The 15962-nt window shown below is 42.3% G+C and overlaps 1 protein-coding gene across 3 annotated transcripts in view; it reads right to left on the bottom strand.

Moving 5' to 3' along the window:
* LOC117902134 (calcium/calmodulin-dependent 3',5'-cyclic nucleotide phosphodiesterase 1) overlaps positions 1-15962 on the bottom strand; it is an 86654-nt gene that overhangs the window by 43816 nt on the left and 26876 nt on the right. The gene's annotated exons all lie outside the window — the stretch shown is intronic.

The raw sequence follows: 15962 nt of genomic DNA, 5'->3' as shown, positions 1-15962 counted from the left end.
AGACTTCCGGCATGGGAAAATATTGTTTTCCCCACCAGTTCTGCCACTGTCCTGTCCTAGCTCCCCGACTCTAATTGCAGTTTTTTGCGTCCATGCTGTTGTCAATTATTTGCTTCGCCTGTCGACTGTCCCCCCTGCCTGCTGCTGCCATTTGTTTGGACTGACATTGTTTGGCTTTATTTGATTCAGATTTTATCGCCACTCGCTCGGACATTTTGGGTGGATGGATATTTTTGCATATTGCTCATAATGGCAGTCCATTTATCAGAAATCCATCAATGCCACAATGGCATAAGCCCCCACCTTTCAAATGTCTCTTCAACTCTTGCAACACTTTCAAAGCGAATTTTTTATGATATTTTCGGGCAACCTTTATCGCGTTTTGCATATATTTTTTGGCGTGTCTTTGGGGTTGTCACGTTCCACAGATGAAGCAAAATGGAGACACTTTTAAGACGTCACGTGTCTTGAACAGGAATCCGCCCGCTTCTCCCCTTTCTTTTGCTAGAATGGCCCCAAGCATTTCACTTTCTCCACGCCTTTGAGACTTTACTTCACTCGAATTTGGCTACAAAGAGACAGTTGCAGTACGTGCCCGTCCTTTTGGGTAATAGTGCAGGTCGTGTCTCTGCTCAAAACTATTATTATTTCAATGCCGAAAGGCGCCTCGCCTCAATCATCATTAGCCACTTAATTAGGAGGCAAACAAACAGCACATCTGGGAACTTTAATTAGTTGACAGCTGCGAAATATTCAGACTGGGAAGTTTGCCGAGAATTTTGATCTTTGAGATGGTTTGAAACTTGTGAAATTTGTATCTATTTGTGAGGTACTAATTAAATGAGAGGAATGCTTATTAATAAGAGTAAAGTCGGGGAATTTATGCACCGCAAGATTTTGAACAACTTGGTGGTGAAAACTGCTGAAATTTGAGTATTTTCTATGGAAGAATTCTTTGTAAGAATAAATTGTTGGTTTCATACGCAAATTTAAGGCAAACACTCGTACATTTATATACCGGAAAAACTCATTTTTGGAGCTGCTATTTTTCATATGCTGAAAGAAGATAAAAAAGATTTTTACTCCCAGTTTAAATCTCTATAAAATAAATGTAAACTCTGGCAGAAGCTACTAAAAACTTTGAGCTGTACGTTGCAGTTATTTTCTGACAACTTATATTCTTTGCCTCTTGGCTAAAATAAAATGCACCAAAATAAACCTCTGACTTTGGTGGTGTTTGAAATTGCAACAAATTGGTGCAACATTTTTGCACATAAATCCAATTTTCTCTCATTAAATTTGTAATCTAAATTATAAACTTAAATTCACTTGAAATCATTAAAAAACCGCAAGCTAATTTACTTCCAGCTAATAATCTGATTATAGTTAAAACATTCAACGTGATGGCCAACAAAATATTATGTTAAAAAATTTAAAATTAATTACATTTTTTTGTTGGGCTCTGTGCTGCTAATCAGATGAGTTTCAAATGATAATCGTGCAATTTTAATTAACCCGCATGAGACACAGCGCAGACCCAAAGTCTCCATCCCCATGTCCTGCCTGCCCGCCTGCCCCTTGGCCTTTTGCGTCCACTTGAGCTGAAGCTGAAGCTGCTGCTGCTCCCCGTTGAGCGTTTAAAAACTGGAGTGGAAAATGTCAGCAGCAGCTGACAGAGGCTTCAATAATCTCACAGGCCAAACACTTTTTGGCTGGCCTAAAGCTCTCGCTTTAAGTTGCCTTTTGTGTGAGATTATTGCGCATACGCAGCGTTTATCGGCGTTGCCTAATGAGGTATCAATAACCGCACTGACTGCCTTTATGACTCAATTAACGCAGAGCTATTTGCCCCGAAAATCAATGCAGTGTGCCACACAAAGGAACATTTGTCTGTCATAAATCGTACACAAAATTTGCGTTATCTTTGCGGCAGGGTGGACAACCCTTGGGCGGCAGTTCAGGGAACTCCATTTATGGTGGAAATTGTCAAATTTCATTCCTTATTGTGGGCAAAAGTTGGGCGACCCACATAAATAATGCAGCTTACGATAGTTTTTTGTTTTGTTTTGTTTTCCATAATACGATTGTTGCTCTCTTGTCGAAAAGTTTCAATGAACCCCAAGCGCTGACAGACATTTAGCCAGCATCTCCATTAAACGTGTCTATCTGGTGACTGCTGATTCATCTCCCACTCCTTATCAGCCTCTCCTGTGTCTTGCATCTTGTGTGCTGTTGTCTCATTGGCTTGACAGATGAAAGCAGCAGCACATAAATGGCAGCCAAGAGGGAGGAAGACAGTCAGTCAGAGTCAGAGTCAGACACAAGTCAATTATTTAATTAAAAGCTGTCACTTGCTGCTGCTCAATGTCGCTGTTAATGTGGGTGTTAAGCCCAGAGGCACACAGCGGTGCAGAGCTGGGAGCTGCTGGGACCTCTTGGAATAATAAAAGTGTAGCAGAAAACATCGCACACACGTGACAATAATTAAAAGCGCATACACACAATTGAAGTTTGCCCCACAGGAAAACACACACAAAAATGCTTCAGCAATTTGTTATACTGAACTTCTTTTAATTAATTTGTCAATCCAATACAAGGGAGAAGGGAAACTTAAAGTTAAAACATCCAGCAGGAGGCATAATCAATCATTTTGTGGCGCTGCTACAAACAATTTAGAACTCGCTTTGGCTTTTACCTCCCCCAAGAAGCTTCACTGTACATGGCAAAAAGAGCAGCAAAAGTGCGATTAAATTACAGCTTGAGCCACAAATAATTGCATGCACATTTTGTGCGATCAATTCGGATAGCAAACACAACAAATTGGAGTGCAAGTCTGGCATGTTCTGGGAACTTCGAATTTCCAAGCGAGAAATTTTAATTGGATAAAGTATTTTATTTACAAATGCAGAATATCCATTTCTTGGAATTATTGCTGGACATTTGTAGCAATTTTTAGTACTCTTAGTAAAGCCTTGAAGGCTTCTTGGCTTGGTTTCAAATTTGCTGCAAATTTTGCTTATTAATGCAAGAATTTTACCTTTAAATGCTGTCGGAATTTTAATACGTAAAATGTAATTTGAATTCGGACCAAATGTACACATACTTGATTACATTTTTCTAAGGCTATTGGACAGGTGTACATACAATTATGAGCAATAAGGAAAGCAGTGAAAGGGAGTCTCCATTCAGACGCTGTCGGCAGCTATTGAAGGCCAGCCTGGGCAGGGATATTTATGGCTAAATGCAAGCAATACAAAAATGTCAGCTTTGTAGAAAATCGACAGGCACAATTTATATGTGCAGTGGGTACCTAATAACCAATCCAAAAAGTATTTACAAATTCCAACTAGAAAGGGTTTGAGTTCTGGAGTTCATTTTGCCATCATTAAACTCTTCAACTAAGAGCGCGCCCCATTTGGCACAGTGTATACCAAATAGAGCTGCATTGCCCGACCTCCCATCCCTTCTCCCTGCCTACAAACACAGACACGCCCACGTATCTTCATCAGCCTCCTCTAGGGTTTCCTGCCCCCAACCCTGACACGAGCACCCGCGCCCACCCCTTATTTTAATTGTTGTAATTTTGTGCTGGTTGTTGTTGTTGCTGTTGTTGCCACCGCCTCTTGACATGCGCCTCTTGGCCCCGTGGCTGTTGTTGTTGTTGTGTTTTTTGTTGCTGCTGCTGCTGCTGCGGTTGTTGCTATAATTTCCGCATTGTTGTTTGATGGGCGCCAGTGTGACGCCATTGCCGGGTTTGTCGTCTCGTCTCTTGTGTAAATAAAAGATGAATTAAAGTGCGATAGTTTGTGCGAAGAATGTTGCGCAGGACAGCCCAAATAGCGCACAGGACATGACAGGAGAGTACGTGGACGTGGCATACACGACACCAGCGTCAAGGACTCACTCGGACACCGTTAATCACACACTGCATTCTGCACCACGGATCGATGGGATGCAATAAAAAAGCACAAGAAATTGCATATAATTGAAGGGAGGAGTCCTGGCAAGGACTTGCTGGCTACAACAGGAAGTGCTATAAATTGTGCCACACTGCCACTGGTACACTCCTCGCGGAGAAGGAAGGGAGGCAGAGCTAGAGAGAGAGTGCCAGCCATGACGCGGCTCATTAGCATTTTGGGCCAAAGGAAACATCAGGAAATGTGCAGGAAAAAAAGAGAGGCAGCCTGCGACTTCCCATCATGATCATCGGCTAGGGGAACGAACCACATCATCATTCCGACTGCTTCTTCGCATTTCAATTGCAAATTGTTGTTGTTGTTTCTTTATTTTGTTTGGATACAGAGTATTTGAGGGCATATTTGTGATGTGATTAAGTATGTTTAGATTTCTTTTTGGAGTTTGCAGGAATGCAAGCTAGAGGTCTGTATAACTGGTTAGAGGCTCGAACGATGGGTTGAACTGTAATAATCATCAGTAAATTTTAGTCTACAAACTAAAGCCGCTTGCGAGCCGCATGGATCGTGAGAACGAGCGCGTGTCCACTCTCAGAGCGCTGTCGAAGAGCGCTAACAGCTAACAGCTAACTGTAGACGGGGCTGTTAGCGGGGAGCGTAAACAAACTGTTATGCTGGGCTGTTACGCTGTGCTGTTAGGCTGGGCTTCTACACTGTGCTGTTAACAGTGCTACCGCCCCGCTCGCGCTGCTAATCTTAACAGTCGCAATATTCTGATGAAAGTTTTAATGATTTGTGGCTACATTTTGTTTCCTTTATAAATATTGCTCATGGCTTTCAATGACTGTACCAAAAATGAATTATCCCAGCTAAAAATTTTAATTTTCCAATGCAACTTAGAACCTATTTTTCGTTGCGCTACTTTTAGTTTTGTTCTTTGATTCTTTATAGAAGTAAACCTTTGGTGTACCGTACTCAAAGTTCAATCTAAACTTCCTTCCAGCTCATTTCCCAGCTGTGTATGGATACAGGACACCCAGCTGTGTGTTAAATGCAGTTCCTACCCGCAAATACCCATTTACATAGAAGGACAACCGACGACGACGGAGCAAACAAATGAGAAAAGTCGCATTATTAATTTGCCGCACCGCACGACCATAAATAAGGATGTCTGTCTTTGGGACAGACACCCCCATACACCCATACCCTTGGCACTTTTTGCACACATATAAAATTCAAAGGACCTCCTCCGCACTGCCTTGTCCATATGTTCTGTTTTTGCGGCTCAACTTGACTCGGGGCTGCTCCGCCTGCGGGCTTTGCCTTTCGCTTTGCCTCTCAACGCAGCACCACGCAATTTTCTTTAGCAATTTATTACTATTTTGACTTGTAGATATGTTGGTTGCTGTGTGTCTGTGTCTGTATCCTGTATCCTGTGTGCCCAAGGCATTAAGGACTTCCCTCGCTCGCTCGCTTTCTCTGTGCATTTGACTTGTGCCAGCGACAATTTGTAAAGCAGGCAATTATCCTTATTAGCAGCTTATTTATAGCCATGTTTGTTTACTCGTTTTCCTCCACTCAACCCAACAATAAACAATGCGAAAACGATTGGCGCATATCGAAGAGGGCTTCCCCCAAGGACCAAGGACTCTCCTAAGAGACAAAATAATTGCCCAAGATTGGCAATCAACCGGGGGGTACCCATGGGTCTCGTCTCGGCAACAGGCATACATTTTCGTCGAAGATTCAGTCTTGAAGAGTGCTTCAACTTTGAGAGTTAATTTCAGTCAATAAATTGCAGTTATGCGGCGGACATTTTTAGCGCTTTATGTGGCAACATTTATGGCGCATGCAGTTATGGTTATTTATGGTTAATAAAAGCCATAATAATGCGATCATTTATGGTAGACTTTTATCTATAAAAAGTCTTTCTCTGAGGCAAATATTAAAAACATTTCATAACTTTTTAAAGACTGTAAAAGTCTCCGAAAAATGTCCTTTTCCTTTGCCACTCACAGACTTTGCTCCACAGCATCCCTAACCCTTTTGCTCAACAGCTTTAAGTCATTTAAAATTACTGCATAATGAGTTGCGACACCCCCGCCACAGCCCCGTTGGAATAATGTTGGGTGGGGCAGGGAATATTTTAAGTGTATGGTGTGGGGGTGAGGGTTGTTGAAAGCTTTTAAGGAGCAAACTGAAACTTCCTTGAACATAAAGCACATTGTCAAATCAGCGACATTTTTATTGCTACCCCGTGGGTGGGTGGCAGCCGCCATTAGATGGGAGGCAGCCACACCAACCACCTCCTTCCCCCCCCTTAAATCATATATGTAAATATGTAAATGTAAGCATGTAAATATGTATGCATGTGGTATGTAACATGTAATATGTGTGCACGCTTACATGCTGATGATGTCGTTATTAAACGCATAAATAAATTGTCAAAAAAAAGCAGCTGAAAGCAGCGAAACTCGGAGCAGAATCTGGCAGCAGGGAAGAGATATTTTAGCCCTGCTTTATGTACTCTGTGTACGGGGGGGCGGGGCGACAAATAGAAATGTCTCTTTGGTGCTCTGTGGGAGAACTTATTTCTCGAGGCATCCTTCCTGCTGTTGTCTACTTTTTCACACTGTTGACTTTGGCCATGTTTTATGAGTCTTTCGAGTATTTCTGTTGCTGTTTCAGCTGCAGACAATTGTCAATTAAATGAAAGGTTGAGCAATGGCAGCCCCCGAGGGCAGCAGCGGCAACTGCAATGCAGAATATTCTGTGGGGACATTTATTATTTATGACATACGCAGCGTAGAATGCAGGGGGAGAGCACAGTTGCAGCTTGTCCGCAGGCAAAGAGCTTAAGTGGAAGGATAAGCGGTGTCCTGCAACTGGCAGTGTTTCCCACAAGCGTGTGGGCGATAAAAGAATAATCGATAAATGGTTAAAGCATTCGTAATCGATAACAACTATAATTGGAACACTGTGTGCAGCGTGGCTGCTGTTTATAATATTTATTTAAAGTATTTGTGGTGGAGTAAAATGTTAACTATTCTTGCACTTTCTGGCAGCGAAACTATATTTTCCCCTGAGGATTTTCCCTAGGGACACTGCTTTTAAAGACATTAATGCGGCTTCATTTGCATATGGCCGATGGCCCATGGGCCCTGTCCTATCTCCCCCTTTTTGCTGGCGCTTCTCCATTGCAGCTGGTGATTAGTCAGTCGTCCGTCGTGCCAATGTCTATCAACAGTTTGTACCCTAATGCCCCAGCAACATGCAATACCAGAACTGACCTCATTTTGCTTTGCACTTGCAGCTGTTGCAGCGGGTTCAACCTCCAGCCCCCCGCACTGCACAGTTGATTGTCTGAAAGTTCTCTTCGAACTTCGGACTTCTTGTGCAACTCATTGAATGCAAGTTGGGCTGGCAAACAAATCAAGGCGACGACAACAATGTTGCTGTGTGGCACGTTCTCGCTGGCATTTTCTCTCCTTGCGGGAGTGGCGAAACTTTTTGCAACAGTTTTGCATAAGACTGCTCCACCCACCCACAATGGATGGCTGCCTGCCTGCTCGCCTGAATGCAAACACTTCATTTGGCTATCCAAAAAGAAAGGAACTTTCGATTAGTGGCAAGCACACACAATGCCACACACAGTGCACAAACCCCCCACGGAATGGCAAACCAACTTTTCCTGTGGGGGGATGAGGACCCCGGCCAGCAACGAACAAAGTCGGTTAACTGTTTTGGCCATAAAACTGGCACTGTTTGTGTGTTTCGATTGTGGGTCCTGGACAGCAATGTGCACTGAGAAAAAAGAATGTGTAAAAATAGAGGAGATTTATTCTTGATGATTTTTTATTGCGCTTCAAGGCAAAAGTTTGCAGCAAAAAGGCTCAAAGTTCCACTCTGAGCGCATGTAAAAATCTATAAAAATATATTTGCCATGAGAAAACAGATTAAAGATTACAGCAGTTTATTTTCATTGCTGTAGTTTATTTATTTTCTGTGAGTGCGCATTTCGTTTGCTGCATTCAAGCGAGAAATTGCAAAAGCGAAATGAAAGGAAATTCTTTGAATTGGAAATGCAACTACTCGATTTTTATGCCTGGACCAAAAGCACACAAGAAAACAAGCCTTAAAGGATAAGGCAATACCCCAAAAATACTGCCAAAATCAACAAACTTATGGCCTGGCTCTGCCATAAACATTCGCATGTGTACTTTGAGTGTTTCGTACGAGTATTTGTGCAATTTTCGTCTTATTTTGATGTTTGCTTGTTTGTATTTGCCAAACACACAAAAGTTGTGACTTTTTTGGGTGAATCAACATGCCCAGTCCTCTACCCTACACTCACACACACACACACACACACACACACTCGTTTCCACATCTGCGTTGATGATTTGGCAAATCACTTGGAGAAGTCTCCACTCGACACCCACCACTTGGCCTGCTCCTGCTCTGCCCCTACGAAAATGATGCGCAATTTCTCAAAATCTTTTGGGCACGGAGACCCCCCGCTGTTTTCGCACTTGTAATGGTGTGAAATTCAAAATGGCAGCAAGGGGACTGTGCCTCTGGCCCATTGTCATTTATCAAGTTTATTAGCGGGGCAGCCTGAGCATGAGAATGCCTATTCATTTATTAAGGTATTCGAGCAATTAAATGTGATTTATGAGGTTGTACGTGCACATTGTGCTCCCACAATCGAAACCCAAACCCGAAAAAAAGGAGAAAAAACATTAGTGACATCATCAAATGCACACTCAAGGTGGCGCCATAAATTTGTCCTCTGGTGTATTGTGGTGTGGGATGATGCAATGCCAGAAATTGTGTGGGAAGGAAATTTCTCATTTGAGCGCGCTCTCAGCTGGCTTGTAATTTGCATCAGGAGAAGTGCCGCGACACTTGGATGTTTGTGGCCAAGGGTTTTCCGTGGTTTATATTTAGTCTTTGGTTGTAATATTATTTAAGACTTCTCTTGATTACAATGGTGGCGGTGCTTTACTTGTAATTTGCAATGTAAGAGGATAGCGCTCGTAATTGCGTGTGCTTCTCGAGCGAGACTTTGGCAGCGAGCTCCTTCGCTTCGTTCTCTTCTCTCTTGATTCTACAGTCGCTTCTGGCCTCTTTCTATAATAAGTATGCGCAGTTAACTGTAAAGTGGCTAACTCTCTGAGACTCTGTGACGCTGTTACTTTCTATGACTCAACAGCAGCGCCCTCCGGCAGCGTCGTAAGTTCTGTGCATAGCAAACGATCTCGGGCAGCGCAGTCGGCACACGCGCAGCGTAAATACTTCGCGTCGTGGCTTTGGGCTATGCACAGAAAACCGCCGCAGCGGCAGAGAAATAGCTTCGTTGCTCCGCAGCCGCAGAGAAGCAAGAAACGTTTTGGCTTCGTTTTTGTTGTCTTTGCATGCAAACGCATTAAAGCATGTGAGTACCTGCGTGCCCACCCCACCCCTGATCGGCATCTCCTCTCCGTATTCTCTCCATTCTCTTTAGCCGTCGACCCCTGCTCTACAGACTTTGTTGCTGTCTGTTGCCTCCCACCAACTTCCACGTGTACATGAGAGGAAGCTCTTTGGAACGGGATCTGAGAACCGTTTATATAAAAAGTAAACTTAATGCCTAGCTGCATTTCTACTCGTGATTATGCCATGTGGCGATTATAAGCTTATAAGTAGAGCAAAATGTGACAGAACTGTTGCAGAATTAAAGTCTTGCATATTCACGTGAAATTGTAGCTAAAATAAAACAATTACCATTCCACAGACCTGTGAATATTCCCTAACCTCCCACCCAAAGTTGTTGTTGCTCGAAATTGCAATCATTTTGTGATTATGCATATCTTGGCGAAAGTTTAGCCCGTCCACTGTCTTTTGCTGGAAACTTTCCGACATTCTTGTTATTTGCATAGTGCAACAAACTTTTCGCTAAGGCCCCGCGAAAATATGCAACATTTTCCGCAAAGCATTTTGGCTTTTCCGTGAGTTCGAAATGCCAAGGAGCCAAGGAGCTCTAACCGAATCGTTTCGGTGCAGCACCTCCTTGGCTTCCTTTCCTTTTGGCTTACTTCCTGAGTAAGTTTTGCAGGGCCAGCTTTTGACGCTTTGGCATGTTTATCGCCAGCTCTTGCCGGCCGAGTCGAACCGTATGGCCCAATTGGCCATAAGCCAAGTCCTCGCCAAAGCCAAGTTTTACTTTGCCTCCTTACTTTCCACTGCTTTGCACTGCTTTGTCAGCATTAATTAAAAGCAAATTACACTTGGTTTGTGCTTTTTTGCCGCTTTTGCTTTTTGTTTTGCTGCAAAATGCTGAAGGGAAACTTTCACTGCAGCATCATTAAAAACTTCTTAAGACTGTTGATTTATTTTTCTCTTTTGCTCGTAGGTTGCGTCACATTTCATGAATCAACAACTTGATTAGCAATTCAAATGCGTTCGCTTTCGCTTTTGGCTCTTCGCTTCCCTTTCCCCTCACATTCACCTGCGCGCTCCCAGGACAACAGCTGGGGCCAGCCCTGGCTGGCTTTTGCAAAGTTTTCCTAATTAAAGTGGCTTACCAACAATAAACCGCAAACCGAAAATCAGAAACACACAGAAAAAACGCTGCCCAAAAACTGTCCGAATTGTCAATGGAAACGAGAAACAGCAAGCAGAGACAGGGACAGAGACGAGCAGCAGAGAGAAGAGAACGCAAAGCAGCAGTGGGAAGAGAGCGCGAGGCGGTGCCGCTCGTCAATTTTGTGTGTGCGTTTGGCGGTCGGCTGGGTCGCGTCCATCAGACCAAAACAAGAATTTAAATATATTTTACCGACAAGCAAAAAGGGTCCCGAATTACTCTTTTATGCGTTTGAAGTGAGGGTACTATGGGTTTGATCAGTTGTGGGATAAAACAGCCAAAGATGAGTCGATAAAGGCATATTTTTTGTGTATCTAAGGAAGTACTTGCGGTCTTTGTAAGAGAAATAAGAGGTAAGAAGATGTAGGAAAATGAACTGACGTTTGTATGAAAAAATATATCTTATATACATATGTTCTAGCAACGAGCTTAGCCATAGACATTTTTTGTGTGAAAACCCTTTTATGCAATTGTAAAAATATTGCCAAGAAGTTTGTTAATTGGTTTGTGATTTAGAGGACAGTCATATGACAGCCTTTCAACGTTTATTAGTTACCTATAATAAATCTATAAACATACAGTACGAATATATGTAATTTATTACAAATAAATCTCTGACTTTCCGTACCGAAATGATTTATAATTCATGAAATCTATAGACAGCTGCAATTTCGAAGTTAAATTTTCTGCAATAAAAACCGAAAAATCTTCAACTTTATCTAAATCTTCACAGTTCATTGCTGTCAATTCTTCTCTGCATTAATCAAGTCCCAATCCAATTGATATATCCACTAGCAAAAATAATATATAAAGTGTGTCCCAAGGCATTGGCAACCGAATCAACTCTTCTTGCTGCCGTCTTTTCGATTCCATTCCGTATTTTGTGACTACTGCGGCTGGCAGGCAACCAATTCACACAGATACACAAACACTCACACAAATAGAGACATCCATTTGTACCCCCAGTCTGACACACAATGTGGCTTAGTTCTAGGCGCGCTGAAATGTGAAACCATTTTTCCCCAACAAAACACAAACCCAACTTGGCAATGAATGTTGCAAATTGTCAGTGAAAACTTTTCGAATGCCCGAAAGGATACGCCGGTCACCAGCCACATTCACATTCACATCTACATTTGCCATTTGTTTCGCATTTTAAAGTTTTGCCATCACTCTTTGAGGTTGCACAAAAGTTACCATAAACATAAAGTCATTTTCCCAATGCAAATTAAACCTACAATCAAGCATCCGTCCGGCTCTCGTCATTCTCTTTGGTTAATTGGAGATGCATGTAGATTGGGCTTCAAAGTTGAGTGAAAATTATGTGTATCCGAGTTGTGTGTGCCAACTAATGAAAGAATAATATTTCATTTTAATTACTTTGCAAGTTTTTCTGGGCAGTTTGTCTCCGGGTAGATTTCTGGGTAGATTTGTGGCTTTAACCAATCAAAAAAGCGGCCTGCTGTGGGTTTCATTTCATTAGTTTGAAGAGTTTGTCTTGGTTGGAGAAGTGTTGACAATTTTCACACCCTTTAAGGATAAGAAAAAGTTCTCAAAGTGCGCCACAAACTACACCGAAAAGACTTAACTTCTAGCATAAAAAAAGAGAACTTCAAATTAATATTGATGATAATTTCTTTTTGGCTTCATTGAATCAGCACTTTGGCGCGTTGTCTTTCACTCTCTTAAAGCTTATCAGCTAATCACAGTGATTTACTTAGTCTTTCACTCTCTCTCTCTCTCTCTCTCTCTGCCATTGTTTAATTCCCGGATCGGAGCGTGTAGATAAAAGCCAAGCAACAAAGTCGCTCCCATTGGCCATGTTAAGTGACTTAAGTGCCTGTCAAAGTTTTGCTTCGTTTTTGGCGACGGCTTTGCGCTTCTTTTGTTTCTTCTCCCCACTGGCTCTGCTGTGTGCTTTTATCTAATCAATAATCGCAGGAAAATGTCCAAATAGCAAACGTGCAAAATCTTTGGGGACAAAGACAGAGGCAGAGCAAGGACTAGGGCCAGGCCAAGGACGTGCTTGACGCTGGCGAAGGCGAAAACCTCTGGAGAAAAATCAGCAAATGCTAAGGCCAAGGAGCAGACAGCGCAGCGTTGACTTTCGGTGTGTGAAAAACTTTTAAGCAAACAATTGTCGGCGGCCTAATAAAATCAGCACACAGATACGCACCCACACATGAGCAGGCAATGACCCTACACAGACACAGACACAGGCACACACACACACACACGCATAAAACCTCTCACATATCGTCACTTATGCACACAGACATCAGCGGCAGCAGCGGCACTCATGGACACACACTTTTGCGTGTGACACAAACGATAATGGAATATCGACGCAATTGATGAAGTTATTTTGCCGTAGCATACTTTTGTGGGCCGCTGTCTTGCACTGAAATTTGATACGCGACGCGCGGAGCGGTTGATGGCCGTAGCCCAGGTCCATGTACTCGCAACAGAGGCGTTGGCTTAATGGTTATGGCGTCGCTGTGGCACTCACACTCACGGACGGACGAACAGACGGACACACAGACGGACACGTGCCTGCGCCTAACGATATGCAACGATTTTTCGGCACATCAGACAGTGTGTCAGAAGTCCATCACACAATTTTGTGGCCATTTGACGAGCTTGCACTTAATGGCATAATGAATTTATAACAGAAAACGCTAATTGCCCCGAAAAATGGAAGCGAAAAAGGAACAACAAAGAGAGCCAAGGAGGGGTCTCAAAGGGGTTTCTGGAGGGAAGAGAGTGCGGGAGAGTGCAGAAAGAATTCATGTACTGATTAGAGATCGACCCATGAATGTGGGAAGCTTCGTCGGGTTTTCCTTTGATTCCTTTCCAAGAGAAGCAGAAAATTTGAAATATTTGATTTCCATGCAAGCCTGCGCCCATCAATTCCTACTTAGCTTTAAGTCTTCCGCCGCTTTCCCTTTAACTGGTTACCAAAATGTTTCGTGTCCTCCCACCACGCACCGAGATAAATAATAAAATTTGATTAATGTCACTGCTCGGCGGCTTAGAACGCATAAATGTCCTGGCTTGATGTCTGATTTGTCGACTGACACCTGCCCGACATTTTCCAACTTTCTGTCAGTCAATCAAAGGCGCTCCAAATGGCGTTTAATTTTTATTGCAGACTGTTTTCCGCCTCACTTCGCAACAGAGCAAAACAAAACAAAGCAAAACGTTAAACCGACAAAAGGAAAGCAGCCAAAAAACAATGCCAAACAATAACAAAAGAAAAGCGGTGGCAGTGGCAGCATTTCCACGCTGCCAAGCAAAACACAAAACGCAAAAAATTTGTTTTAAAAAAGTTGGCAGAGAAAAAGGAAAAATCCACGCATTACTTTTTTTTGAGAAAAGTCCCCTAGTGCCCCTGCCCCCGTTCCCCTGTTGAAATGAAAAGTAGAAAAAGTATTTTTGTTGGTTTTGGCTTTGGCTCTCTGTGTGTGTGAACTTCTGTGAGGTCGCTCGCTGACATCTAAATTTATCTATAAACAAAGACAAACAAGTGTGAAATGTTTGGGCAATGTAGTGACTGAGGGATGCCCTGTAATGAGTAGGATTTACATTTTTACAGGCAATAAAAGTGCTTCGATTTGGCATGGAACAATGGTAAGAATATTTCATCAAAACTTAATGGTCGAAGATCGATTTTCGGGTGTGAAAAAGATTGACAAATAAATTTCGGACTCGTTACAACACAATAACATATATTTTTCACAAATTTATAAGTAAAATACTATGTTAAAAAATGTGCCAATAATTATTTTTTATGTACTAACTATTCCTTTAGCACTTTCCTGTATTTTCCAGCTCCAGAAACACTTTAAAACTCATCCATTCATACACGAAAATAGCTAAACATGTTGTATAAATGCCCACAAACTGCTCATCTTTCTTCCTCCCGTTCCACAAGCTCAAACGAATACGTCATACACTGCCCCAGAAATATATGTTTTCCCCACTGCGCACCTAACATTTGTTTTGTTTATATAAAAAAACACAAAACACAACGACAGACTGGCTAATTGATGGTTTTAATGGGTATTTTCCTGCGCATCTTTAGCCGAAAATTTGTTTTCTTGTTTCCCTTCTTTTTCGCTCTTTTGTTTAAACATAAATTCTCGTTTATTTCTTTGTGGTCTGTGGCTTTAATTAGCACACACTTGGACTCGTATCTCGGGGATCATTTGCGCTACACTTAATTGTCACTCGATTGTCCAGATTAAATCGCATTCGTAATTAACACCCAAAGGGCATCGTTAACATCATTTAAGACAGATACACAAAAAGGGCGCACAGCGAGGAGTCGTCGAAGACCCAACTCAACCAGCGGCAGTGGAAACCCGTTTGCTGGATTGCACTTGTCCTCAGCGCGAGGAATGTTAAGATGTGAAGTGGCTGCCAATGCAGATATGATGACAAAAAGCAATTGGAGCAAGAGGTAGAAAATGGGCAACCGACACGGGAATACGCTTTGATTTGGGTGCGAAAATAAACTGAGAATTTCGTACAGATTTTGGAATAAAATATTAAAGATGGATTGCTGTTCTCTCCATAGATTTATAGAGCTTCTTCCGACCATCTTTCAAGCAAGTTTGCACCACTAAAAGTTGCCTCTTGCCATCACAAATATTAAAGCCAGCCTTAAGCTTACATCTTCAAATGAAATTTCGCTGATTAATGATCAAACGTAAGCGTATAAAATATATGGTCGTTGTTCTTTCACTCTGCAATAATTTATATTCCTTATAACAAGCGAAGAGGACCTGCTCTCTGTACCCTTTCCAAAATAACACAGATTAAAGGCAGTAAAAAACATAAATGCCTTTAATTAAATTGCCTCTCCCGCTGTCCTGGCCATCCATTCCCCTCCTGCTGCAATATTTTCTGTGTTTTTTTTCCAACGTTGCGTGTGTAAGCCCGAAAACGAGTTCGAGCCTCTGATGGGCAGTGAAAATTGATGGGCTGCTTCAATATATTTTTGCTTTTTTGTTGGCTGTCTTGTAACGTTTTGTTGTAAGCATCTTTTGTGGCTGCCCCCGAGTGCTGCATGAAATTTAATGAGATTTTTGTCTCTTGCCTCTGCCTGCCTTTTTCTTTGTATATCATAATTTTTTGTTGTATTTTTTTGCTGTATTTTTTTTTGTTGTATGTAGGTCAAACATTTTTGGCATTTCTCGAGTGCCGTGCCGCACAAAAAGGGTAACCAAAATCGTACCGAAATCGTACACGCGCGTCGTTCGGATTGCATTCCAATACCCAAAACAAAATATTCAACTTATTTTTTTCCTTTGCGAGGCAAACTAGGCCTAGACGAATCTTGATTGCACTGCGTACGCGTTGTAGTACCTTGTTGTGGCTCTCTAATTGATCCCCTGGGCATGGGCTCAATTAGCTGGTCA

Source organism: Drosophila subobscura, chromosome U (genome assembly GCF_008121235.1).
Source record: "Drosophila subobscura isolate 14011-0131.10 chromosome U, UCBerk_Dsub_1.0, whole genome shotgun sequence".
NCBI lineage: Eukaryota > Metazoa > Arthropoda > Insecta > Diptera > Drosophilidae > Drosophila > Drosophila subobscura.
The sequence above is the reverse complement of the archived record's forward strand: the minus strand, read 5'-3'. Positions and strand labels throughout refer to the sequence as shown.